This window comes from Rhodnius prolixus, unplaced genomic scaffold (genome assembly GCF_049639745.1).
Source record: "Rhodnius prolixus isolate KJV_2025 unplaced genomic scaffold, Rpr scaffold_2, whole genome shotgun sequence".
Classification (NCBI taxonomy): domain Eukaryota; kingdom Metazoa; phylum Arthropoda; class Insecta; order Hemiptera; family Reduviidae; genus Rhodnius; species Rhodnius prolixus.
Window position 1 is genome coordinate 35,647,573 of NW_027411592.1, and position 27,672 is coordinate 35,675,244.

Consider the following 27,672-nt stretch of genomic DNA (forward strand, 5'->3'; position numbering starts at 1 on the left):
ATTATCCTAATAGCCCCACGACGGATTAATTCTGCAGTCAGCCTCGGCGAATAGCCTCTAATGAACTCCTTTGCCTGTCTCTGCCCAGTGGTGGCAAGCCACCATACCTGAGACCTAACGCACTTCGAAACCCGCAACGAAGTGTCCCGCAGAGCCTTCCCGGGCCAATAAATCTGCCGTTTCGTTTCCCTTATGTCCTGAATGACCAGGTACCCAAACTAGAAAGACCTTATTCTGATCACTAATTTCCTTTACAGCACCCAGACAGTCCCAAACCAGTTGAGTTGACCTGGTAGGAACTACGAGGGTCGGTTGAAAAGTCCGTGCAAAGTCAGAGAGATAGCACTACTGGCGCGTATCGAGGTTATGTTTAGTTAGTAGCATCTCTTGGCAGGACACACACCAAGTTTCAGCCAGATCGGTCTATTTCTTTGTATTTGGCATTCGTTTGAATCGAGGAAGTCGAGTGATTTTCAAAAAATGGACGAAAAAGAATTTCTTGTGTTGATTAAACACTACTTTATGAAAGGCATAACGCCTCGGGAGACTAAAGAGAAGCTTGATAAACATTATGGTGACTCTGCACCTTCGATTAGAACAGCTTATAAGTGGTTTCAAAATTTTCGGAGTGGCCATATGGGCACAAGTGACGCTGAACTACTATTTGTTCCCCAATATGAAGAAATGGCTGGCGGGAAAAAGATTTTATTCAAACGAGGAGGTGATTGCAGAAACGAATGGCTATTTTTCAGACTTGGACAAATCCTATTATTCGGAAGGGATCAACAAACTAGAGCAGCGTTGGACGAAGTGTATAAGCCTAAAAGGAGACTATGTTGAAAAATAAAAAAGGTTTACCCCCCAAAATTAAGTAGTTTTTATTTTTGCACGGACTTTTCAAACGACCCTCGTAATAGCTCGTAGAGCAGCGTGACTATCCGAGAAAATTACGACCTTAGAATTAATAATTCCTCGCCCTTAATTTCGGTAGCGCAGTACCTAATTGCAGCTAGCTCAGCCTGAAAAACTGTAGCTAGTTTGCCTAGGCTAACCGAAAAGCTACATTTCGGCTTCGCCCCGTACATTCCTGCTCCCACACCCTCTTCTGTCTTGGAGCCACCCGTGTTCCACATCGAATCTCCTACAACTGGGGGTCCACGTCTCCAAGCCTTCCGGTCTCCAATACAGACTTTGAAAGGCTTGTCGAAGTTATATTTAGGAGTCATTAAATCCGGCAGGCCCAGAATAGGGTCGGCCTCCAGCTCCTCGTATCCAACTCTTGATACGCTCCGAAATTGCACTATAGTAGTACTTGTGTTACAATTGATGAAAAATACTGAATTTATTCAGGGAGGAGTAGAAAAAATTGAATGTTAACTGCACCATTAATCACGTGAAACAGTTAACTGTTCTGAGGAGAGTTCGTTATTTTTATTTGAATTCGACTTCTACGGGGAACTTGGTACCACTGAAACAACTGGCACAACTATCATTCTCACAACATACACTAGGCTTCCGGTAAAAAATTGTACAAAATTAAAATAATAAAAAGAATTTTTTTTTTTTTGTTAACTTTAGATTTTGGAGTAGTGATGGGCCGGATTATTTTTCTGCGCCTAGGGCCACAATCTGAATAGGCCCCCACTGGTTGGAGAAGTGTTTACGTTCCCAGGAAGCGGCTAGTAATTAACATACTTCTGCACAGAAACAACCCAAAATTATCTTACAACTACGCGCGCCTTTCCGTTTTTTTTTTTTTTTAAATTTTGCTGAACACACATACCTACAACTTTTCTATTCAGGATGCACACCAAACATAATTGCCAAAAGCATTGTTTCCAAGATTGCAGCTAAGTAAGGGCAGTAAGGGAAAGTAAGAACGCCCTGGAGAGCAGGAAGAACTTTAGCTGCTAGTTGACCCGCTACAGTTAGCAGTCACCAGGCCCAGTTTGGTTCCTTTTGTAGCCGGCCACACCACCTGTTATTATTGGCGCGGCCAGTCTAGAGATCGTATAGAACAAAACCGGTCCCTTAAGAATCTCAATAATGCCCGTTTAAAGTGTAACACGGTCCAGCTTGTCCTAATAAAGGTTTTTCTCTCTTTTTGTTAAGCTCCAACTGTACAAACTGCTGACATATAAACAGAGGTCAACTTTTACTACAATCTTCTATTTACATCTCTTCAGCCACTCTTATTTTAGTTAATGGTACAGGGAAATTATAGTGAAGTTAAACATAATTAATCTCTTTTGATCTTCAAGATCTTTGTTCAAAAACTTTTGATCAAATCAATCATTTTTGAATATTGCGGAATGTTCATAAATTTAAAAACTCTTATTTTTTACAAACTCTGTGGCTAAATTTATTGCCTTTCCTTTTACTGGGTAAATTACTTTGATAGTTGATAGTTGACTATTTCACTTAAACATCGCAACAGTTGATCTAATTTTCAAGTACATAACTTGTAGACACTTTTTTCTTAGGAGCCCTCAAAATGATTACGCTCTTTCAAACGCTTATAATCTTCAAACTCCTGAATTTTTGTAACTTATTTAATGCTTAGTATTATTTTACCGTACATTAAAATAAGATTTTAATAGGACGGCCTAAGCCCTACGCCACTGCGACTCCTTTAGATCTATTGTGGCTTCCCGCACTCTAGAGCTCGTCCTGCAGACCCAACCGTTTAATCAGACTCTTAATTCTGGAGAGCGACTCTCGGGTTAAGCTCACAGGCCTTGGTTTTTCATCCCCGAGAAGTAACATCCTTAGCCAGACAAGCCGCTCACACTGACACAACACGAGCAGTGCCGTTTCCTTCTCTTACTGACATAACCTACAAAGGCTATCATCTGCGATGCATGTGCTTCATGAGTCTGCAGTGGCCAGTTAATTGGCTTACAAGTATCCTAGTAACCACACAGCCTTGACGGCCAGTCAAATCTGCAGTCAGCTTTGGCGAGTAGCCCTAATGAACTCCTTCGCCTATCTATCTCTCTGCCCAGTGGTGGCCTAACACCACTCCTGAGACTTCCTCTGCACCTATAATTTAATGGCCGCACTCTAATGGCACTTGGAAACCCCAAAATAGGACTCCGAAGTCTCTAGCCAGCGAATCTGCTTCTTCGTTTCCTTTAAATCCTGAATGATCGGGTACCCACACCAGAAAATCCTTATTTTGGTCACAGATTTCCGCCAGGGCACCCAGACAGTCCCAAACCAGCCTTGAATTAACCTGATTGGAAACCAATATCTCTTACAGCCGCCTGGCTGTCCGAGTAAATCACGATCTTGGACTTAATTATTCTTTGTCTAACAATGTCGGCAGCATAGGACTTAATTGCAGCTAGCTCTGCCTGAAAGACTGTAGCTATATTTATTTCGGTTTAGCGCCGTACACTACCGCTCCTACACCCTCCGCTGTCTTGGAGCCATCCGTGTACCAAACCGTACATTACACTAAAATTACTTTATTTTAAAGGGATTCTAAAATGTCTTTATAACTGCGCTAAACGTACTTTCTCATAAAAATAATTTAAAGACTTATGTATCGTATCTCTATTTAATAATGTAAATAATAAATTTAGAAAAAATCGTAAGAGAGTCTTCGAGTAAATAAAAAAAATGAAAAATCCGTTCAGTCTAGTGGTAGATCCCTGTTGAGTAACTTTCCTCAAACTCCGAATTCTATCAAATCTTTAATCCTCCCTAATTTATTATTTGAATAAGCGATAAGAATGTACAACATACTTTAAAATAGCACTTGGGGAAGGGAACGTCTAACCACACCAATCCAAATGCTCTTTTTTCCGGTAAAAATGTTTCACATGAATTTAATAGAGGTACATATGAGAAATGAGAATGAAAAAATCAAACTCGTCTGAGCCGACTTAGAGAAAATCTCAAAAGAGAGAAACCACCATTTTATAAATCAGTACCTCCGTCTTCGGGGATTCACATCGCTAAGATCAGACTTTAAAGGGTACGCAAACGTAATATTTAGGTAGAGCTCCCAGTGATTTTTCTTGTTCAGCTAGGTGTAGTCACACAGTTACTTATAACAAAGATCATTTTTTGAAATCAACTTTTTTTCGGGCTCAGGATATATACGAGGTGTGTTCAAAAAGTAACGGGAATTTTTAAATTTCGCGGGTTTGGAGAGTCTGATTGTAATTTTTTTTTTTTTATTATGTTGGTACACATGCCCCTGAAGTACGATAAAATTTTCAGTAATATTCATTGTTTACTTCTTAAGTGGCAGCCGTTAAGGTTAGACGTGTTTTTCGAGCTTGGCGATTTTTGTTTGTTAAAAAAAATGGATCAAAGAATTTGTATTAAATTTTGCGTAAAAAATGAAATAAAGTGTGTGAAATGTTAATAAAGGCATATGGTGAGTCTGCTATGAGTAAAACAAGGATTTACGAGTGGTATAAGCGTTTCCAAGATGGCCGCGCTAACGTTGAAGATGACGAACGACCTGGACGTCCAAGCACATCAACAACCGATGAAAACGTGAAAAAAGTGAAAGAAATGGTTATGAACGATCGCCGAATCACAATCAAAGAAGTCGCTGATGATGTTGCCATATCAATTGGCTCATGCCATGAAATTTTTTCGGATGTTTTGGGTATGAAACGTGTGGCAGCAAAATTTGTTCCAAAATTGTTGAATTTCGAACAAAAACAGCGGAGAATGGAAGTTGCTCAAGAGTCACTCAATGAAGTCGACAACGATGCGGATCTACTGAAACGTGTTATAACAGGTGACGAAACATGGGTTTACGGATATGATGTCGAAACTAAGGCTCAATCCTCCCAGTGGAGGCATTCTGGATCGCCAAGACCGAAAAAGGCTCGACAAGTGCGGTCGAATGTGAAGGTTATGCTCACTGTGTTCTTCGATTTTAATGGCATAGTGCACCATGAATTCTTGCCACAAGGTCAAACAATCAATAAGGAGTACTACCTACAAGTTCAACGCCGTTTGCGTGAAGCAATCCGAAAAAAACGCCCGGATTTGTGGCAAAACAATTCATGGATTTTGCACCACGATAATGCACCAGCTCACACTTCATTGCTTGTTCGTGAATTTTTGGCCAAAAACAAAACTTTAACGATGCCCCAGCCTCCATATTCGCCAGACATGGCTCCATGTGACTTTTTTCTATTTCCAAACATAAAGAGAACATTAAAAGGCCGTCGTTTTACAAGCATAGATGACATTAAAAGCGAATCGCTGAAAGAGCTGAAAGCTATCACAAAGATCGAGTTTCAGAAGTGTTTCGAGGATTGGAAAAGCGCTGGCACAAGTGTATTGTATGCGAAGGGGACTACTTTGAAGGCGACAATATTAATGTAGATGAATAAATAAATATTTTTTTCAAAAAACGAAAATTCCCGTTACTTTTTGAACACACCTCGTAAAAGCAGATTTCTGGTGGGAAGTGGAAACCGAAAATATAAAAATTTAATCGTTCTTTTTTTTTTCTTTAAAAAGATGGAAATTTATAGCTTTTCCTAGCGTGCTCTAGATTAGAAAGAAATAATGCATGTGAATTACCAAATCAGCAAACAATAATTTGTTTTCACTTAAGGACAAAATTAAGAATAGTATTATTAAATATGAAGGTGAGAGTAAATTGAGGAAATAAGAATATGCACGTATCTAAACCAGAATCTAAACAGAGGTAATGGTACAGCTCATGCGGTTACTCGCAGTAGAGTGGCCTAGATTTGGCCATGTACGTATTTATGAAGAAATGTAAATTGTCTCATCTCAGAGGGTGATTATTTGGAAGGATACTATTATTACTTTTAGAGGTACTAGCACTAGGCTATATTACCCATATTATTGAATCATTTCTTCGAGACAGAACATTCAAGGTAAGACTTAAGAATACGTACAAGTACTAAACGACAGATTCCTGCGGGACTTCTCCAAGGGGGAATCATGATCCCCTACTCTTCAACCTATACTGCACAGACATTCCAGCTCCTTCTTCAACGACTTTAACTCAGCAGGCAAAACGATACAATGACGACCTTCTCCCACAAAGACATTAACCAATGCATTACAAACATTTGTAGATGTATGTTAGTATTAAACTGGTTCCAAAGATGTAAGATAAAGCTGAAGCCTTCTAAAACGAAACAATAATTTCTTCCTTCGAAGGTTCCGGAATGAAGAACTACGTCTATTAAAACTCAAAAAACCAAGAAAGTTCCTGGAAACAGAAGGATCAAGGAGTGCGCTCCCTTGGCGAAAATCGCCACCAGGAGACTGTACATTAATACAGAACTTCAACAAGCATACACTTGACTGCAACAGTTATACCCACTAAATTACCAGATACACTGCTCTATAAGACGTCTTTTAACATACGACTGCCCAGTATCGATTACAGCGGGCAATCCACTGAAGAAAAGACTACAGACTTACAAAATACAGAACTACGAATAGCCCTGAACGCCCCATGATTTACTAGAAAACTGGACATTTAAGGCCATTCACACTCACATGACCAAACTAACTGACAACTTCTTCCTCACACTTCTCACACTGCTTCATCCTCTTTACCACTTTGGAGAACCTACAGCTTCCAGAAGACTGAAACCAAGACTGTATCAAGATCTGTGAAGAACTCCATTTGGAATATGTATCAATGTGCGTTAAGTTTTTAGTGAGCCGGCCCATTTTTATTTTGTAAATTTGTGATATTTAGAATAGACACTGGACTTAGAACGCGGGTTCGAGACCAGTTTGTCTTCCTAGCCATAATAAACTTTTAGAAAAAAAATCAACCAACCAGATGAGTCTTATACTTAATCGAGTTTTTTTTATTTTATAAAGTTTTTGAGATGTTCTCAAAATCGAATTTTACATTTTTCTAGATACTAAGTATACTTAGAAGGGCATAAGTACATCTAAACTTTGTTCCCAGGAAATTAAGTTTAAGGGCAGATCTGAGCGAAGGGGTTTTAGGCTATCTCTAACCTATAAATATGGTGTTGAGCGCCATATAAATGCAATTTATGGAAATATCGACGAAGAGATAGGGTGCGATGTTTTTCTCGTCATCATTAACTATAATTTTTAATACAATTGTGAGATTTGACATGAAATGAAATGTATCAATGTCGAAACGTTTCGAAATATTTTATAACTTTTTCAAAGCGTGCATGTTGAATGTGAGTTGATTTTAACGCCTGTAAACTGTAAAGTGACGGTGTTATGATTAGGAGTTATTATTAACAGAGTCCCATTCAGAATTTCAATCAACATATTATTTAACACGCACATCTACATGCCTTGTTAAAATTTTTGAAATTTCGCATTTATACATTTAATTTTTACCTAAACTCACAAATAATTAATAAAGATTAATTTGTAACCCAAATTTACAGTAAGACGGCTGACCGTATGTGAAATTTTACAATTTAAAATTTTGTATCTTAAGGCAATTTTTTTTTTTAAATTGTTACTATTAAAGTGAACATGTATATTTTTGAAGTGTATTACTATTTAGTACAAATTATAAGTTTCAAAGATATTTAATTAGGTAAACTGAGGTAAGAGAGAGTAGTCTAAGTCTTGAAACCAGATTTTTGAATTGAATACATGAGCATAATTCACTGTTTACCGGAACTAATAAAACGGAAATGTAATCCAATTTAAACTTCAATGAAACAAAACTATATTAAATGACTCTAAGGAAAGAGGAAATGCAGGCAAATAGATAATAGAGAATGGATATTTACGAGAATTGGTAACGGCGCTCTTACATCCGAAGCAATTTAAGATTGTTCCAGATGGTTGGATATGTTAGCTGGTTGTCGCGTGTATAGTTCATGGCAATACATGGAGGGTGGCCGCCGTAAAGTTCAAACAGGGAGTTTATATGGTGAAACTAAGATCGGCGGTAGAATGCCACAGTAATAAAACAAGATGTGATTATATAAACTTTAACAAAGAACACAAAACAAGGGACAATTCTTTGTCATCAAACAAGCCTAAGTTAGGTAAACTTCAAGTATAAGTAAAAACAGGCAAAAGTTAAACAAATCTCCCCAAAATTCTATATAGCATATGGTTATAGAATATTGGGGAGATTTTAAGGCGATATTAGTTACACAGGGTGTCCCAATCTATATGGATAACGACTTTTTCTCGGAAACTAAGATAGCTAGAAAAAAACTAAAAAATACGTGTTCCCTTAGTTTTTTGTTAGATATCCAAATTTAATTTGTAAATTTTTTTCGGTGCTTCCAGAAGCGAGATACAGGCACCAACTTCATTTTTTCAAATGGGGAGGCGTGGTTTTTATTTCAGAAATAGATTCCTCTATTTTTTTAAAGAAAAATTTACTTGAACGGTTTTTTTCTGTGAGCGATATTTTAGAAGTTATGAATGAAAACATGATTCTTATAAGAAATTTCAAAATGATAATATTTAACGGTTTTTTGATTGAATAAGAAGAAAAGTACTATTTTATTATAAATTTTACTCCTCATTAATATTACAGATCATGCTCGAACTGGCCTCCACCGTTAGAGATGCATAGACATGCTCTTTCCTGCCAATTGTCCCTTACTGCCAAAGAATTAGATTCGGCTTTAACCGAGTTGCAGGCACCTATTTATTCTCTGCTTTAGTTCATCTACAGATGCAATCCCCGCTTGATTCTGATACACCTAGATTTAGAAATGCTTTTAGATAAGCAGAAATAAGGAAAGAAAAAAGTTATGAATAATCACCTTGTTTTTCAGGTATCCCCAAAGGAAATAGCCCATAGGTGTCAAATCCGGTGAACGAGGTGGCCACTGAATCTCCCCCGTGTCGATACAACACCATCAGGCATGTAAAGAGATATCTCGATAGGAAATTTGATGGGCGATTCAGTGGCCACCTCGTTCACAGGACTTGACACCTATGGACAAATGAAGTTGGTGCCTGTATCTCGCTTCTGGAAGCACCGAAAAAAAAATACAAATTAAATTTGGATATCTAACAAAAAACTAAGGGAACACGTATTTTTTAGTTTTTTTTCTAGCTATCTTAGTTTCCGAGAAAAAGTCGTTATCCATATAGCTTGGGACACCCTGTATGTGACACAGTGTGAATGAAAGTGGCGTAAGACCATTTTGAGCAGTTTTCTGATAAAATGAGTTTTGTGTTTTGCTCTGTAAAAAAAATGCAGGTAATAAAAATAGCTTTATTAATTTTGTTTTTATTATTATTACATAGAATCAAACTTTTTGGTGCACATTAGAATGTAATGGGATTTTAAATTATTTTAGAAAATGCAAAAATGTGACTTACTTCATTGTCATTCTCAGCATATCTGGCGCAAGGTTAATCACAACGGCATTTTAAAACCAATTTTAAGGGTTTTATTTCATAAACTAATGTTTCAAAATGCAGAAGACTCATCACTGAGACTCATTTTACTAGCAGATCTTATTTCAACATAACCGACTATAGTATCCACAGAACTGATCACCCTGATGATACTGCCCATAGGGGGTACTGCAATTCTAATAAAAAACTGTCTTCAACACAATCTGACCCCAACTAATCCTACCAATTCTCTTCAATCAACAGTCATCTCTCTCCCAATAAACTCTTTCCAACTGACAATAGCATCAGTTTTACTGCCCTCCTAATCATACCATATCTTCCAATGATTTCCTCTCCCTCGGATCCAGCTTCTTATCTGGTGGTGACTATAATGCTAAGCATCCACAATGGGGCTGTAGAGTGTCCAATCCTCGAGGCTGTTTACTGAACTATGTCCTATCCCAATAGGGAGTTATGTCCATAACTCTACCTTGCACGGAGATTCCCTTGTTCCTTATGTTTCAGAAGCTATAAGATCCCGTTACATAAATTCTACACATCAATCACCTCACATCCTAATCCACTAGTATCCCAACTTACTGCATTGCCTGGGATTACTCCAAGACGGCTGAAGCGCAGGTGGCCACGCGATCTTCTAAATGAAGTAAGTGCCAGTGAACAATAGTGAACTCCTCTTTGGGAATGGGTGAATTCTCCCCTCATGCTATTCATGTACCTATCTATTATCATGTTGTATTTATCAGCTTCACTTATTGCAGAAATATATTGCAGTTGTGAAAGTAAATAAAGTAAAAAAACAAAAAATCCAAATTAAAATTTAACTAATAACACCAACACTAAGGATTATTTTTAATTTTTAGTTGACTAAAACCATGTAACAATTCACTAATTAACACCACACGACAATAAACTTCACCAAGAAAACAGTCATAAAGAAACAAACAATCTGGTGGACTTACGCCACTGTCATTCTCAACAGTATGAGCTTTTAATTAAGTACTAAAACTTTGGGCTTCTCCTGATGGCCAATAAGTGCACAAAGAACTTACTGCATTGTCAATCTAAACAAAACAGTAGTTGTAGAATACAAAGCTGTCGTTACCTTGATTTCAATAAAAAATGGACTTACGCCACTTTCATTTTCACTGGGTCATATTATCTAGGGAGTTATCTTCGCTGCACAGTGCCATTTGTATCGTAATTCACGGAGAACTTTCCTTAAAATCCCATTCATTAGTACAACAATTTTCATAATTATTATTTCTTTCGTTATTAATCCTTAAATAATGAACTCCTTTCTAAGAATGATTCCAAGATGGGATGACCGCCATAAAGGAGAGAGGATAGGAGAAAGGAAACCAAGATTATGAACGCCATCAATCACACAACTGTGTTCAGGGCCTCTCTATCGCCTCTACGAAATATTGGACCACCACAATACTTATCCTATATTCATCTTCTGGCCAGATTTAAAACTGAACCTACCAATTACCTTGGATATTCATCATTCTTTAAAAACAAATCTCTCATTTAAAAGAAATATTAGAAAATTTCTGTGAGAATTACAAATCTATTAAAGATTAAGACTTATAAATATATTTTTTTAATTCCATTGTTTCTTGAATACGCAAATTAAACCTAAAAAAAATGTAAGGAAAGAAATATTTTTTTTTGCTAATTTCAGTCTTAATGTTTTATTTTATTTTTTGTCCATTGACCTATCGACCTAGGGGATAGGTCGCCTTCAGCGGGTAGGACATATTGTTTACAGAAACAAATTATAATTTTCATTGATTTGATATCCCAAAAAAAGAATCATGAATGATATTGGCACTAATCTTTCTTTCCTGATTTGTGAATCAGCCAGCAAAAATAATGAACTAAATTCAACTCAACCATCTGGTATGAACCCTCAGATGTCCTACCCTCCTTAATATTTTCACGGTTCTAAATGACAATTTTTTTCCCCACACTCCGAACATTAAAGTTCATATTAAATCCAACATTGTACGTTTTTTATTCGTACCTTAAACTGAAACGTAACCTTATAAGGAAGCCTACCTTGGCTCCACCCCGAAAACTGCTCTTAAAATGAGTTTTTCTAATAGTATGAAAAAAAAGAAGAAGTTATAAATCAAGCTGTATGCAATGGAAATACGAAGTATCCGAAGAAAACCTTGGAGCCATTTTGAGAGAAAACTCTGTAGTGAGTGAAGAGGTCCTTCCGGTTAAAAAATTACCTTCAAACTCGATTTTAGAAACATATTGAACCCTCCTTAACAATATACGAGGGTCGTTTGAAAAGTCCGTGCAAAGTCAGAGAGATAGCACTACTGGCGCGTATCGAGGTTATGTTTAGTTAGTAGCATCTCTTGGAAGAACACACACCAAGTTTCAGCCAAATCGGTCTATTTCTTTGTGTTTGGCATTCGTTTGAATCGAGGAAGTCGAGTGATTTTCAAAAAATGGACGAAAAAGAATTTCGTGTGTTGATTAAACACTACTTTATGAAAGGCAAAACGCCTCAGGAGACTAAAGAGAAGCTTGATAAACATTATGAAGACTCTGCACCTTCGATTAGAACAATTTATAAGTGGTTTCAAAATTTTCGGAGTGGCCATATGGGCACAAGTGACGCTGAACGTTCTGGATGCCCTGTTGAGGTTACTACTCCAGAAATCATTGATAAAATCCATGATATGGTGATGGATGACAGAAGAGTGAAGGTGCGTGAGATTGCTAGTGCTGTGGGCATCTCGAATGAACGGGTACATAATATTTTGCATCAACATTTGGACATGACAAAGCTATCCGCAAGATGGGTGCCGCGATTGCTCACGCTTGACCAAAAACGAAATCGTGTGAAGTGTTGCAAGGACGGTTTGCAGCTGTTCCAGAAGAATCCGCAGGACTTTAAGCGTCGTTTCGTTACTGTGGATGAAACATGGATACATCACTACACTCCTGAGACCAAAGAACAATCTAAACAATGGGTTACCAAGGGGGAATCTGCGCCAAAAAAGGCGAAGACCGTTCCTTCGGCCGGAAAGATTATGGCGACTGTCTTTTGGGATTCGCAAGGAATAATCCTCATCGAATATCAGGAAAAGGGTAAAACTATTACAGGTGCATATTATTCATCGTTATTGGACCGTTTGAAAACCGAGCTGCAAGAAAAACGCCCACGATTGGCCCACAAAAAAGTCCTTTTCCATCATGACAACGCACCAGCTCACACCTCAGCAGTTGTGGTCGCAAAATTAATGGAAATAGGGTTCCAACTCGTTTCACATCCCCCCTATTCTCCAGACTTGGCTCCCTCGGACTACTATTTGTTTCCCAATATGAAGAAATGGCTGGCGGGAAAAAGATTTTATTCAAACGAGGAGGTGATTGCAGAAACGAATGGCTATTTTTCAGACTTGGACAAATCCTATTATTCGGAAGGGATCAACAAGCTAGAGCAGCGTTGGACGAAGTGTATAAGCCTAAAAGGAGACTATGTTGAAAAATAAAAAAAAGGTTTATCCCAAAAAATTAAGTAGTTTTTATCTTTGCACGGACTTTTCAAACGACCCTCGTACTAGACATAGGACCGTATATTACAAACCAATGGCATTTTAAGCGGGAGTCTAACCATTCCCTTCTTAATCCCTAATCGAATTTGCCGGAATAATTTCACTTAAAAAATTATAGATCTTCTTATAACGAACTCCTTAATGAAAACTTTCAGTTTAAAAAGTTAAGCAGAAGGGCTGCCTAAACGACAAAAGGTACACAAATCAGCAATAATTACCCAACATTTCATTCATATTTCAGCCATTTAGAAACGTTTGAAAAAGCTTACATGTTTTAGTTAAATTTTATAGCAATAATGACATTTAACTGCAATAAATTTTCATTAATATAGTGAAGAATTAATTAGATATCACAGACCCATTATGCTGGCCACTTTCAACCACAAAATATTTGTTCGGTAAAGTGTAGCACTCATTTACCTTAGGGTTATAGTAAAAGGAGTTTCAGTTGTTTCTAAGACGTCCATGCGTGTTCCTGTATGTAACAGCGTCATTGTGTTTTTGATACTGTCCGGTTGGTGACTGTGTTTGATGAGGTGGTTGCGTAAGTTGAGTCTGTGTTGATCTATTTGTAGGAAGGGATGTTTTCCAGGTATCTGTCATTGATTTTTCTCCCGCTTTAACCAATTAAACACTACCTGATGTAGGGCTGACTAGATTTTAAAGTCTGCCGTTGACATGTTTGTTAGTTTCAGTTTGTTCACTTAATCTGTTTCATGAATGAAGTTTTGAGGCATAGGTATTGAACGCCAAACGATCGACGCAGAATGGAAGTACCATTACTATCACGCAAGGACACTTAGCGACTGACATTATCAAAATATAGATAAAAACTGAAGACACAGAACGAAACAGATAATCAGACTACGCACACATAATCTAAGACAGAAACTAAAAAATAATCTCATATTAATATAAATGGACAAAGGCAACTCTACAGTAATTTTAACACACTCAGACTATGTTAACAAAATGACTTCATCAACAAGAACGTACAAACCCGACTTAAGAACGAGTCCATCAACAAAAAGACTGCTATAAAACAGCCACCTTTATCGTACCTAAAATGGAGTACTCAAATATGTACATCTCTACCCAGTCAGAGACTCTTTAATTATTATAAAACAGAAACTAAAAAGACGAAAATACAATGCTGTACATTGACCAACTAATAGCCCCAACCCAAACCGAAACTACCTTCGAACAAAATTACTTTAGATTTATCGGCGGTAACTGTTACTTTGCTAATGACAAATGAGGAATGGGAAACTTCCCATCGGCAATATGGTCTGAAATATTTAAGCAACAAGAACGAGTGTCCCACGATTGAAGGGAATGTTCGGTTTAACATTATAAGCACGTTATGTTGACGACCACTACGTATTCCTTCTCAAACATATCTTGGCTTTATATGCAAAATTATGTTCTTACCTAAACAGCCTTAACCTCAACATAAATTTCACACATGAATATGAGAACGACAAAACTCAACTTCTTGGATATCACACTTACTATAAAAGACAACAACTTGGAATTCGGAATATTCAGAAAGCCCACGGCCACTGACACTATTATACATAACAGTTCCTACCATTCTATTCAACATAAACTAGTGGATCTCTGACATCCCGACAGATTGAAAACTAAACCAACAGTTCAAAGAATACTTGACCAACTATGAGTGAGAACTCAACATCATTCACACCATAGCCACAAATAACAGTTATACCAACAACATTATTAATTATTACTAAGGAGGTTAGGAAATGAAGATACACACAAAACTACAACAATCATAACCCAACTAGGACAGTTATAGCCACTTGTTAACACAAAAACACTAATAATAACAAACAAGACCCTACTAAAACTTATTCTGACATACCCCTGTAAAATTTGGAAAATAGCTACTAACCAAACCGACTGACCAAACAGCTTAAAATATTACAAAAAATAATTCATTGAAGGTCTCTTCGTTCACCAGAAACACAAATTCAAATTGTATTCAAAGAAAATAATAAAGAATACATCAAAAAGATATAGATATTAATTCCAAAATACAATGAATGCCAATTTTAAACTTAATTCAATTAAAAAGAAAAGATTAAAAGAAAACACCAAAAAGGTTTAGAAAACACTGAACGAAGACAAGAGGTAGCATTCATTATTAATAATTTGTAAATAATAATTAAATGATAAAATGTTAATGGCATGCAACAATAATGTAATAATAAAATAAGTGGTTGATAATAAAGCCTTACCTTGTTTAAAAAATATGAAAGTTCATCAGCATCTCAATAGATCATCAGCCCCATTAGCACTTGACACTTTTTAAAGTAATTCACACACTATTTGCGCTAAAACTGTTTATTCCGCACTAAGTGTTACTTAAACACATTTTATAAAGAAGAACTTCACTGTAACACTCACTAATATTTACTTAAAAAATCGCGTTAATAAAATCACAACACTAACGAGTTAAAGATGGCCGCCGGTAACTGACCTGGCTAATCAGCTGGTAAATTAAGGGAATCTAAGCAGAGTTACCAACTTTTTTTCTTTTTTCATTTATTTTCATTCTAATCTACAATCTAGGATGATGATCTATTGAAATGCTGAGGAACTTTTAATATTCCTTAAACAAGACTTTATTATTGTCATCTGCGGTGAAAGAAGACCTAATTAAGGTATTTATAATAATTATGTTAAAAAAGTATTGCAGCTAAGACAGTCCTTATGCCAATAATCTGTGTGCATTCTTTCTCTTTTCAAATATATTAAAAAGTAATTTTTGTTTTTGTTTGTTTCTCTTTCTATTTATATCATTGAAGATTTATGGACTATTATTTATTTTATTATTTTATTTTACAATCATAAGAGAAATCTTTTGTACACAGTACTGTTGTAAAATTTGATACTTTTCCTTTTATTCTCACAATTAATTAATTATTATTAATAAGCAGATTTTATGTTATTTAATTTCATTTTATAATTTTGTATATATAGATGTGCAACTCAACTCTTTGTTTGGGTTATGTAACTTAAACAAATAAACATTCATTCATTCATTCATTCATTACCAATAACTTATTTTGAATTCCAATTATAAATAACAATTTATCATTTAGGGTTACTTACAAATTAATATTAGCGCTGAATCATGGCTATGTTCAGTGTTAGTCAATTCTTTAATTTTGAATTGATTTCTAGACCTTTTTTTCTTTTTTTTTAACCGACTACAATTTCAAGATTAGCATTCGTTGTTTCCCCAAATTGTTTTTTTGGAATTGATTTTTAATCCTTTTTTAAGTATTCTTTAATATTTTATTTTTATTCGACGATATAAAAACTCTTAGACAATAAATCTAAACGTCTCTACACAACTAAAGACTAATTTATACTTCTATTTTAAAAACCCATCTGGGCGTATAGAATAGATCTGTGGCATTCAATCGAACGCACCAATCTCCAAAGAATTTAATCACTACAATCTAAAATACTTCGATCCATAGTAAACACTCCATTTTATGTCTCTAACCGGGCTATACATAAAGATATTAACATTCCTTTTATCACCCAAGTCGCCAAAACAGGATATAGGAAACTCCACTTCAACCTATAATCACCAGCTAATTCTCTAGCTAAAATTCTTTCTTCTAGAACTCTTCCTGACGAACTAACAAGACGTCCTAAAAGTGGCCTCGTGACCTCCTCTCTAGTGTAGAGTTACTAATAGTCTAATGTTTTGGAGTGCTCCACTGGGTAACGTTGTTATTTATGGCGCGAACAACTGACTGTATCATAAAGGATTTTAAAAAAATCCCAGGCTAAAACTTACTGGAGCTTTATTTACTGCAAGTATAGTAATTATAATTTTTACAAGGATTGTAATAAATCTTGACTGCCCTCTTTTTATTAGCCTTCTACTCCCTTCAACGCATAACAGTTCTTGACATTCCTTAAAACAGCAATATCGCTAATTAAGTCTGTCAATATATCGAAATAACCTAGATGCATACATAAAATTGTTTAATTAGACAACGTCCAAACTAAAACCGGATAAACATTCTACATATTCCGTCTGTTCTGAGAAATAATTAACCGAAGTGTTTGACAAGAGGAAATTAACTAACTCGGTCTAGAAGGCAGGATGTGTATGTTTCAAAAAATATTACCAAAAATTCGAGTGAACACACTCACGACTTCTACTTATTTCGATTCTCGAGACTCTAACCTTCAAATCTTCTTCAAATTCCAAAAATTTGAGTCATATTAAGAATTACCAATATTATACAGTTTTTAAAACTAACAATACAGATAGGGAAGGGATTAGGTATGAGGTTAGCATACTGGACTCCCACGCGGAGGTCCCGGGTTCGAATCCAGCTGCTGACCCTTAGATTTTCTCTTCCTAGGAGCTTCTTACAGCTCACTGTCCGGTGATGGACAGTGTTGTCTGTAACGAGAGAACACTGTCCGGAGGCCGGCAGTGCACTGGAAAAAGCTCTGGGCGCCAATAACCTTAGATGTTGACGCGCCTTAAATAATAATAAAAAAAAAACGGATTGCAACCATAAAGGGAAACTTATCCTCGTCCCTAAAATCATAACTAAATATGTAAGTCCATGTCAGTACTGGCTCCGCAATGTCTTCTATCTCGACAGTGGGGGCGGGAGTGCCGCAGGGGAGTATACTTGGCCCCGTTCTCTACACAGTATACACATCAGACATACCTGTACAACCCTCTACACTACTCTGTACATTTGCAGACGACACAGCCATACTAGCTACAAGTACACATCCTTCATCAGCTTCATACAAGTTACAGACACACATACATAGAATAGAATCCTGGGCAAAGAAGTGGCGGATTAGAATGAACTCACAGAAATGCCAGCATGCCACGTTTACTCTCCGGCGGGGCTCCAGTCCACCTGTCCTCTTCAACAACAATCCTCTTCCTTGTACAGATCTGGTGCGCTACCTTGGGCTCTTTATGAACAAACCACTAAGGTGGAACCCAAATACTAGACATGAAAGACAAGCAATGACAAAACGTGCGTAACTGCTTTACAGACTACTTGGACGACGCTCCAAATTGCTTATAGAACTCTTAATAATGTACAAAACTGTCCTCAAACCTATGTGGACTTACGGACAGCCAAACCTACTAACATACGGACAGTGCAGACATTTCAGTCAAAACTACTCCGACAGATAGCTGACGCTTCTTTCTACGTGACTAACCTTACTCTTTATAACGATCTCAACATCCCATTCGTACACCAACTCGCCAAGACTAAATATCAAAAGTTCCATACTGCTCTCTCGACTAGCTCTAATCCTCTCGTACTGTCTCTCGCCTCCTCTGGCATCCCTAAGAATCCTCCTCGCCGACTGAATCGTCAATGACCCCGCCACTTTCTTGCAGTGCTGTCATCCATAATCATCATCATTTATATCCTGAAAAGAATGCAACTACTGGGTAGTTTCTCTCCTCCTGCCTTTCACACATTCATTTATCTAATATATTCTTATTTAATTATTTTATATACACAGATTGTAAAGAAATAAATAAATTAAAAAATAAAATAAATAAGTATATGCAGAAATCTTCGGAGCCACTTTCAAAAACAACTACACAAAAACCTGCCTGTTGAGAAAAGATGTACTACCGGTAGCGGAATTTACTTCAAACTCGGAATTTTAGAGATAAATTTATCCTTTCTCAACAGTACAGAAGAGATAGGACCGTACATTACACAGAAGTGGCACTTTAGAGGAAATCTATCCATCTCCTTTCTCAGGGGTGTCTTTAATACAATTTTCCCGGGAAAATGTTTCAAATAAAAGTTACACACACACAAACAAACAACTACTGCATTAAATTTGAAGGTAAAATCGTAGGAGCCGATTAAGAGGAAATCCTTTAAAAAAAACTAGGAAATTGATTAAGAAAAGTGATATTTTTGTTTGACCGATTTAGGCCCCAAAATCTTATTTTTACATCCTCTGTTAGTGCCTAAGCGAAAGATCAAATTTCTGTGATTTTTCGTTTTTGAGTTACGGTTGATGCCGTACAGAGTATTTGGTTAAAACCATTGTTTGGGATTCAGGAGACCTCAAAACGGATATTGCTAATGAAAACTAAAAATATAATATCTTAGTAGAATAAGAGAAATTAATATTTTTAAAAAAAGTCTAAAATTAAAAGAAAAATAATATTTGACCAATTTATTAGACGGCTTAAACATGAATGAAATTCTCTAAATTAAGTTAATGACTACAAAAAAATGCTTTTAAAATAGAAACGATCAACAATAGTAGGAACGCCAGAAGAAAGACTTTGATGGCCACATAATCAGACGTGGATATGTAGAACAGTTGTAAGCGATATGCGCAGAATGACTGGGATATCTCGCAGGGCGGATCGTATTCAGTTACCGCACATCAAACTTCTTCCACATTCTATTTTTATTTCCCGCGTTCTTTTCGCTGGAAATTTGATAGCTGTCTCATGGCTGCACATTCTATCTGATGAATCTGATTATAAAAATATTATTAATACTTTTTTTTTAAAATAAAGAATTAGACCGCGTTCAGAAACATTTAATTTGTAATATGTTTTTATTATAGTAAACATGAAAAGTGTGGCGCAGATTAAAGACTGTTACGACACAAGTAATGTTCACTATCGTAGAAAGGCCACCAACTGAAAGGAAAAGCTGCAGAAGTTAAGGAAACTGGTGGGACCGATTCTGTACGAGGCAGGAAACAGTAATAAGTCGCTGAAAAGTTCAGAGCCAATTTCTGTTCCAATTGACTCAAAAAGAATAGAGGAAAATCTTCTCAGTGAATAAGTAGTTGCGGTTCTGAAATTTTCTTCCAATTTGAAATATTACCTTGCTCCTGAGTATCTAATTTATGCAAACCATCATTACAAATAATTCTAGGATATTTCTTCTGACTGGTAATCTATTATTGCATTAGTGTGACAATCAACGCTAAAATAACGTTCACCAAGACTCAAAAAAAGAAATAATTTTGTACTAGGTGTATAATGAAGTCGTAACAAATTCTACATCCAAATATGTAAAATAGTTAGTAAACGATTCAATCAATCTTCTCAATTAAGGAAATTAATTGTTGTGTATAACACGAGATAGTTGTAACTAAGTCTCGTGAGACTACCATCCGAAGTCACCCAATAAATTTTACAATCGTTTAAAAATTTCTGTCTTATAATTAATACTAACATAGGTAGGCTCTATTGCACGAAGATATACTATAATGCGTGTTACGATAGAGAGATGCAGCAATGTTTCAAAGAAATTTGAATCTTCTAAAGTATGATATACTCCCTAAATTCCAGGTAAATAAACAAATTCTTGAGTGTAAGCTCCGAAATAAAACAATTCATAATACCAATACCAATACAATACCAATTTTTTTTTTTTTTTTTTTGGGCGCATCAACAGCTGAGGTTATTAGCGCCCGGAGCTTTTTCCAGTGCACTGCCGGCCTCCGGACAGTGTTCTCTCGTTACAGACAACACTGTCCATCACCGGGCAGTGAGCTGTAAGAAGCTCCTAGGAAGAGAAAATCTAAGGGTCAGCTGCTGGATTCGAACCCGGGACCTCCGTGTGGGAGTCCAGTATGCTAACCTCATGGCTAATCCCTTCCCTTACAATTCCAATTAAATTTATGTAAAATGGTATTCCCGAGAGAGCTGTTTCGATCGAAAAGTTACAGACGATGCCTACCGCAGTGACAAAATCGATAGCTTCTGATAACTTTTTTGTTTTGTTTTTGCTTTGAAGATATTTTCTTCACACAAACAGCATCATTTTTTACAAACCAGTTTTCTGAACACACTGATCCTCAATTCGGGCATTTCCGGTAGAAGTTCGAAACAAAAAAGGATTGATTGCAATACTACCCTAGTTAGAGAAAGTAATAAATTAATAAACTTTAAATAAATGTATTATTAATTAAAGCATTACAATAAATTAGTCTATCAATTATTTTGAGATGACAACATCATACTCGTACATGTGTTCTGAATGTATCTGTAGAAGTCTCTTTTAAGTGAAGAAATAAATAAAAAAAATATGCTTGCTCAAAAAGCTGAGAAGTTCATGAATTATGCAGCATCACCATGAGTTGATAGAGTTCAGAGTGTGCGTTCGCTTTCTGGCCGTTGACTTAAGTGACCGAACTATATCTCCATCACATGAACTAAGAAGTAGTTAAGAAATTCTCTTGGACTCGAGTTACACGTTTTCTTCTATTATTAAGAAGAAACCACTTTAGCTTGCTGAATAATTTGATATTTAACTCAATCACCTTTCTACCTTAGTTGAGAAGTTAAATTCTTACTCAAGGAAGGTTTCTAACCAGACTCCGTTTTCTTTGGTGAGGAGCTATCGGCCTGAAATCTATGTTAGTTATCATGAGGTAAACATTTATAGGTCAACAAAAACTCTGTACAGTTCAAGACACAGTATCAAATCGCGACTCTCAATTTGTCTTCAAAATGAGGCTTCAGTTGCAACTTGGTCGATTTAAACCGCCGTAAAAGTAAATAGAAAAAAATTTCAGAATTTTTCAAAACTCTAAATTTATTTTAAGATGCTTGGAAAAAAAAACGGAGATTTTATTCTGCCAGTGTTATATCAGATTATTGTCTCCGAAAATAAAGTTACCTTAAATCAACAGTTTTTAAAAGAACATTCTAATAAAGCACTTTGATCAAGCAAATTGGAAAAAGGATAAGTGTTATTTAAATAGCAATAAGTTTCACGGCGGGAAATATATAAATTTAAATTGATTAGATGGGATTATTTAAAAAGAGAAATAAGAACAAAAAACTGTTAGGCGACAGGCCAGTGCCATCCAGTTCGGTGGCTTCAGAGCAGCTGGATTAAGGACGCTGACATCCATTGCAATGTATAAAATAATAATAATAAGTGAATAAATAAAATAAACAAAAAAGAAAGGCCCCATTTACACAGAAAGTTTTATTAGAATCTCTACCTTTAGAGATAAGGTATATTCGAATAATAAGTTAGATGTGTACAACTTAAAATACGAACATTTATTGAGCGAATTAAGTGTTAACACTTCCTTCGACTTGATAAAGGTACCGGAAAAGATGAGAACCGCGGCCTTCGAAGATTACATTTCTTCGCATTATCCGGGCTCATATCGTTTATTTACAGATGGGTCCAAAATCAATAATAAAGTCGGAAGAGCTGTGTATGATCCGGTTCGGAACTATTTTACGATAATTAAATTAGAAGATGAGGCGTCCATCTATACAGCGGAGCTAATTGCTATTTTAACAGCTTTAAAATATATTTATTCGTTGTCGGAGAAAAAATATACCATTATTAGTGACAGCCAGAGTGCGTTGTGTAAATTATCACATATACACAACCAGTCTACAGGAATGAATCACATTATCGCAGAGATTGTAGAAACTATTGCCATTTTTAAAGAGAAGGGAGTCTGCATTAATTTTTTGTGGGTAAGGGGTCATTGTGGTATAAAAGAGAATGAAATTGTTGATACACTTGCAAAGGAAGCCACCAATAGTGGGGAAATGGCTAATTATAAATTACCACACACCGATATCAAGGGTATAATTGCAAAAGCAGCACTACAAAAATGGCAGACAGATTACAATAATGGTGATAAAGGTAGATTCTATAAAACTATGGCAGATCAGTTACCTAGACAACCATGGTTTAAGGGAACTGTTACTAATAAATGGGTTGTTACGACAATAAGCAGGCTGAGAGCGAACCACGCGGTGTGCGGATCGTATCTACACAGGATCAACAAAAGGTCCTCTCCTCTTTGCGTAGATTGCAATGAAGAGGAGGATTTCAAACATGTAATAATGATATGTCCACGTTATGTGGTAGAAAGGAAACGAATGTTTGACGATATATACAGGTATTTAGATGCACCATTTCGCTACGAAGACATTATATTCTCCACCAACATTTATGTGCTTAAGTCGATAGCAGAGCTAGCAATGAAATATGAATGTATTTAAAAGCTATAGCCAAATTAGAATGAATGGAAGAAAATGCTTAGAGAAGGATTACGTGATTTTAATTTTGGTTAAGCTATAAGGATGGCAGGAGCACAGAGTGCTGCTCCATCCATTAGCAGTAGTTTATGTAAATAGCAGTATATAGTAGAATGATGAATATGTGAAGCGAATGTATTTATAGGTAAGAATGGAGAGTGAGTGATATTCTAGTGATAAGCACCTAGACGATGCTGGCTGTATGGCGAAAGCCAATGCCAAAATAAAAAATAAAAAATAAACAATTTTGGTTACTTAGGGAACGATGATTACGTATGAAATATTCAGCCAATAACACGATTTTCTATTACCATAATAAATGTTTTTTGAAAATTAGAGTTGTATGGACAAATTGCCAAAAACAACAAAATTTATGCAATGAAGCGGCACTTGAACAAACAATTTCCTTCTAATTTGAATTTAATTTAAATATTTAATCGCCATTAATATTTCAATGACGGATTCCGATATAGAGTTAAGATTGTCGTGTTTTTACATTTTTTGGTGACCTTTTTAAAGTAACTGCATTTCTTGAATATATATATATTTTTTTAAGTATACTTCTACATGCTTAACTAGAAGTCAACTTTCTCAATGTAAAACTGATATTGTGCATCGAAAATCTGAAACCATCCTGTAGAATGTATCAGAAAAAAGCTTAAACGAATAAAATCACCGAGAAATAAAAATAATTGTTAATTTTAAAGCAAACTATAATATCAATATCACAATTAAAAATAAACTTTTGGCAAGTATGAAGGACGCAATTTCAAGGTTAATTTTTTTTATTCTAACATATGTATATATTATTATTCAAATTTACCAAATTCCAAGATTATTTTTCTTTTATGTCACATTTTTTAAACAGTTAAATATAGATTATTCATTTTTAATTATTTTAAACAACTTATCGTCGCTTCATTTTAAATGTCTACAACCAGACCATCTTCACCGTCCTTTTATAATCCAAGTTGTCGAAATTCCACACAGGAAACTCCATTTGCAATCAAACGCAAATCCTCCAGCTCAAAATCTTTCTTCTAGCAATCTTTCTGATAACTCGACAAGACGCCTTAAGAGACAGTGGCCTCGTGATCTCTCTCAAGTGAAGAGAGTGAATGTTTTGGAGTGTAACTTCTCCACTCGTTTGCTTCATTTGTTACTTTTATCATCGTTACTTATATTGCCAACGCGCTGATTGTAGCAGAAATAAACGTGAACAAAAAAACATTTATGCTGCGTACACATCCAACAAACCAATTTGTAAAATCCACCTCAAAAAGGATAATTCAATTTTGGGAAATCTAAATCTTATACAAGTAAAATATATTTTATAATTGGTGATTCGAATACCAAAGTTGAAACTTTTAAGCATTGAAATGAATTGCATTGTTTTTGTCTCAATCATAACCTAACATTGCACAAGGTCAGTGGGTGCAGGAAGGTAATACCGCTAACCTTTACGCGTACAATAATCTAGATCCGTCAATTATTATTTCCCCAACTATAGCAATTCCAGGCTGTAACATTTTAACATTATTACCGGAATCTCTCGCTACCCAATATTGTAAAATTTCCGGATGCAAATTCTTGCAGTACTATGAGATGTGGCTATTAAATAACGAGACTGATGCTGCTACAGAAGAACTATATATCAAATGCGCCAAATCCTAACGACCGACAGCTGTGCAGCGTAAAGCCTTTTCTTTCGATTGCAGCGTCTCACGTGTTTGTAGAGAAATCTGTCTGACCGGAACCGTCGTTTGTGAAAGAAGTGTTAGTTTCGTTTTGCCGAAATCATGATACTACACATATAGTAGAGCAACGAATTGTCGTGAAATTTCACATGAAACTTGGTGAAACCGCTACTGAAACTTATCTTTTATTAAAAGAAGTTTATGGCGATGAATATTAATCATGTGCGCGAGTTTTTAAGTGATTCAAGCGTTTCCAAGATGGCCGAGAAGACGTCGGAGATGATGACCGCTCGGGTCGCCCTTCCACGTCCAAAACGGATGAAAATATCGATTATAATTAATCAACATTACTACCGTGAGGTGCTTGCTCAACCCGATTTGTAGAAGAACAAGTCATGAATTCTCTACCAAGACAACTCGCCGGCTCACACTGCATTGTCTGTCAATGCAAGTACAACATCCCAGTTTTAGGTCATCCGCGCCTTATTCGCCTGACCTGGCCCCATGTGACTTTTATCTGTTCCCTAAAGTCAAATCTGCATTAAAAGGAACACGATTTCAGTCCGTTGATGCTGTGAAAGAAAAAGCGGCACGCGTCATGCAGGAGCTGACAGAAAAAGACTTCCAGCACTGTTTCGAACAATGGTAAATTCGCATGGAGCGTTGTAGGGATAGGGGAGGGGTGTATATTGAAGGTGATAATAACTAAAATGTATAAATTTAAAATAAAATGTTTTACAGCAATAGTCTCGTTATTTAATAGCCACACCTCGTATTACAAAATATGGCAGAACAAAAAAATAATTCATGAATAAAAATATACACTAAGGTTGTTCCAAAAACTATAAGCGAAAATGCACAGGCTGACAGAGCTGAGATAAGGATAGTATTACTCCTGTGTAGGTGATGAAAGGAAGATGTCTTATATCGGTGGTTATTTCAATGGATAGTCATAAAACGAGCGCACTATATCCATTAAAATGAAACAAATAATAAAATTTATGTTCATAACTTATGAATATGTAAATTAAGGAATGCTGGAATTTTCTGTAAATTAATTTTCAAACAGGATTAGAATCTAGTTTAACTTTAACTATTATAATATCCAACTGTGAACATTAAATTCCCTACAGTTAAATTTTATTACTAGCTAAAGGAACCAATAAAGTACTACAATAAGTCCTCAGTGCTGTTTTCACAACTTACATCATAAAGCTTTGTCTTGTGACCTGGTATTACGCAAAATATGGGAGGCAATTTTTTTTGCTTTAAATTTTGTAGTAAAATAATGGATTATGCATGTTAAAGCATTCTAAAGTAATAAAATAATAAAATTTGTAAAAAACAAGTTTATATCGAAAAAGAAAAAGATTTACAGACGATAATAAAATTTAAATAATATGTCACTTACTGGCCATGCTGTTAGTAGGCTGATTTAAATGCGTAAGTATGTGAATATATTAATGAAAACGTTGGAGAGTTTAGTAAACACGATATAACGTAACGATCGCAGAGTTACCCAAGAAATGCTAATAATAAAAGTTAAGATATCTGTAGAAGTACTTATTCCAACCACTTTTACTGTAACTGCCTTCAGTTTTATGGGGTTCGTTATCTTTTTCTTTTTTTACATTAATCAAACTTGAAACTTATTTTTGAGGGTTAAATTGACTTATCTCATATATAAAAGTTAAGGAATTGCCAACTGAAAGTGTAAAATCTTTTTTTAAAGAATTTAGGATGTAGGTCGGCCTTCAAAATACTATGTAGCAAGTGATGTTACTCCATTACGAGTATAAGTAAAAATGGTATTTTTGGGGTCTTCTACGTGTCGCTGACATTGGTTTCTTGCATTCTGGTTTGTGATCTTGTCCTAGAGGAATCATTCAGCACTCAATCACTCTTCCAGATAATAATGTAATCTCCTAACTTTTTACGCGGAACTTAACGTACAACTTACCTAATAAAGTAGGAGGACACATCATACTTTGCTATTATCACTTTTCTACCAACATTTCTCATTTATAACCACTAATATATCCCAATAAAACATTGTTCCTCTGTGAAGATCCAGGGTATCACTTTTGACCAAAACCTATCCTGGAAAGACCATATTTCCCAAATCTCTCGCCACTCCATCCACATCCTAAAGCAGTTTAACAGTTCCTTTTCGTCACCTTTTTTCCAATTAAGACCCGGCAACTCCTAGTTTCCTCTCTTATTTTCCCCCATTTCGACTAGAAGAACTGCTTCATAAGATTTATTTTCAGCATTTCCAGAGACACTCACATTTCGCACTACTACGATGAGTTGAAGTGGCTTTTTCCTGCCTACCGCCGCCAGTATTTTTTTGGCTTCATTCCTTTTCCAAGTCATCCAATCTCAAAGGCCGTCTTATATTTTTTAACTCTTCAAGTTCAAATCCTCGATCCATTCCCTTAATACTAGATTTCGTCCCTCTGATCTCTATATTCCCCCATACCGTACTTCATCCTTCCACAAATCCTTCTTAAAACGCGCTACCTCTTTCTGGAACTTGTTACCTTCATCTGTCCGTCATGCTCCTACCCTTTCCATCTTTAAATCCCTTGTGTTCAATTATCTCCTTTCTAACCAGCTTCCTCCGAAACTACAATTGTATTCTTTTGTTTCATTAATTGTAATTTTTCATTTTTATATATACTTATTTTTGTTTATAAATATTTAAAAGTTAGGCCAAATTAATAGGCCTCCAACTGCACAAGTATTTATTCTTAGAGGACAATAGTCCCAGAATAATACATTTATTTTCTTCTACTTCTTCTAATATTAATAATAAACCACTTTAAAGCTCACCCTCCAGACCTGTCCTTTTAATTAGACTTTTAATGCTGGAGAGCGACTCTTGGGTAAAGCTCACAGGCCTTGGCTTTTCCTCCCCAAGAAGTAACATCGTTAGCTA

The 27,672-nt window shown here is 35.9% G+C and overlaps 1 protein-coding gene across 17 annotated transcripts in view; it reads right to left on the reverse strand.

The window, feature by feature from the left end:
* Positions 1-27,672, reverse strand: part of LOC141450556 (uncharacterized) — a 542,687-nt gene that overhangs the window by 372,378 nt on the left and 142,637 nt on the right. The gene's annotated exons all lie outside the window — the stretch shown is intronic.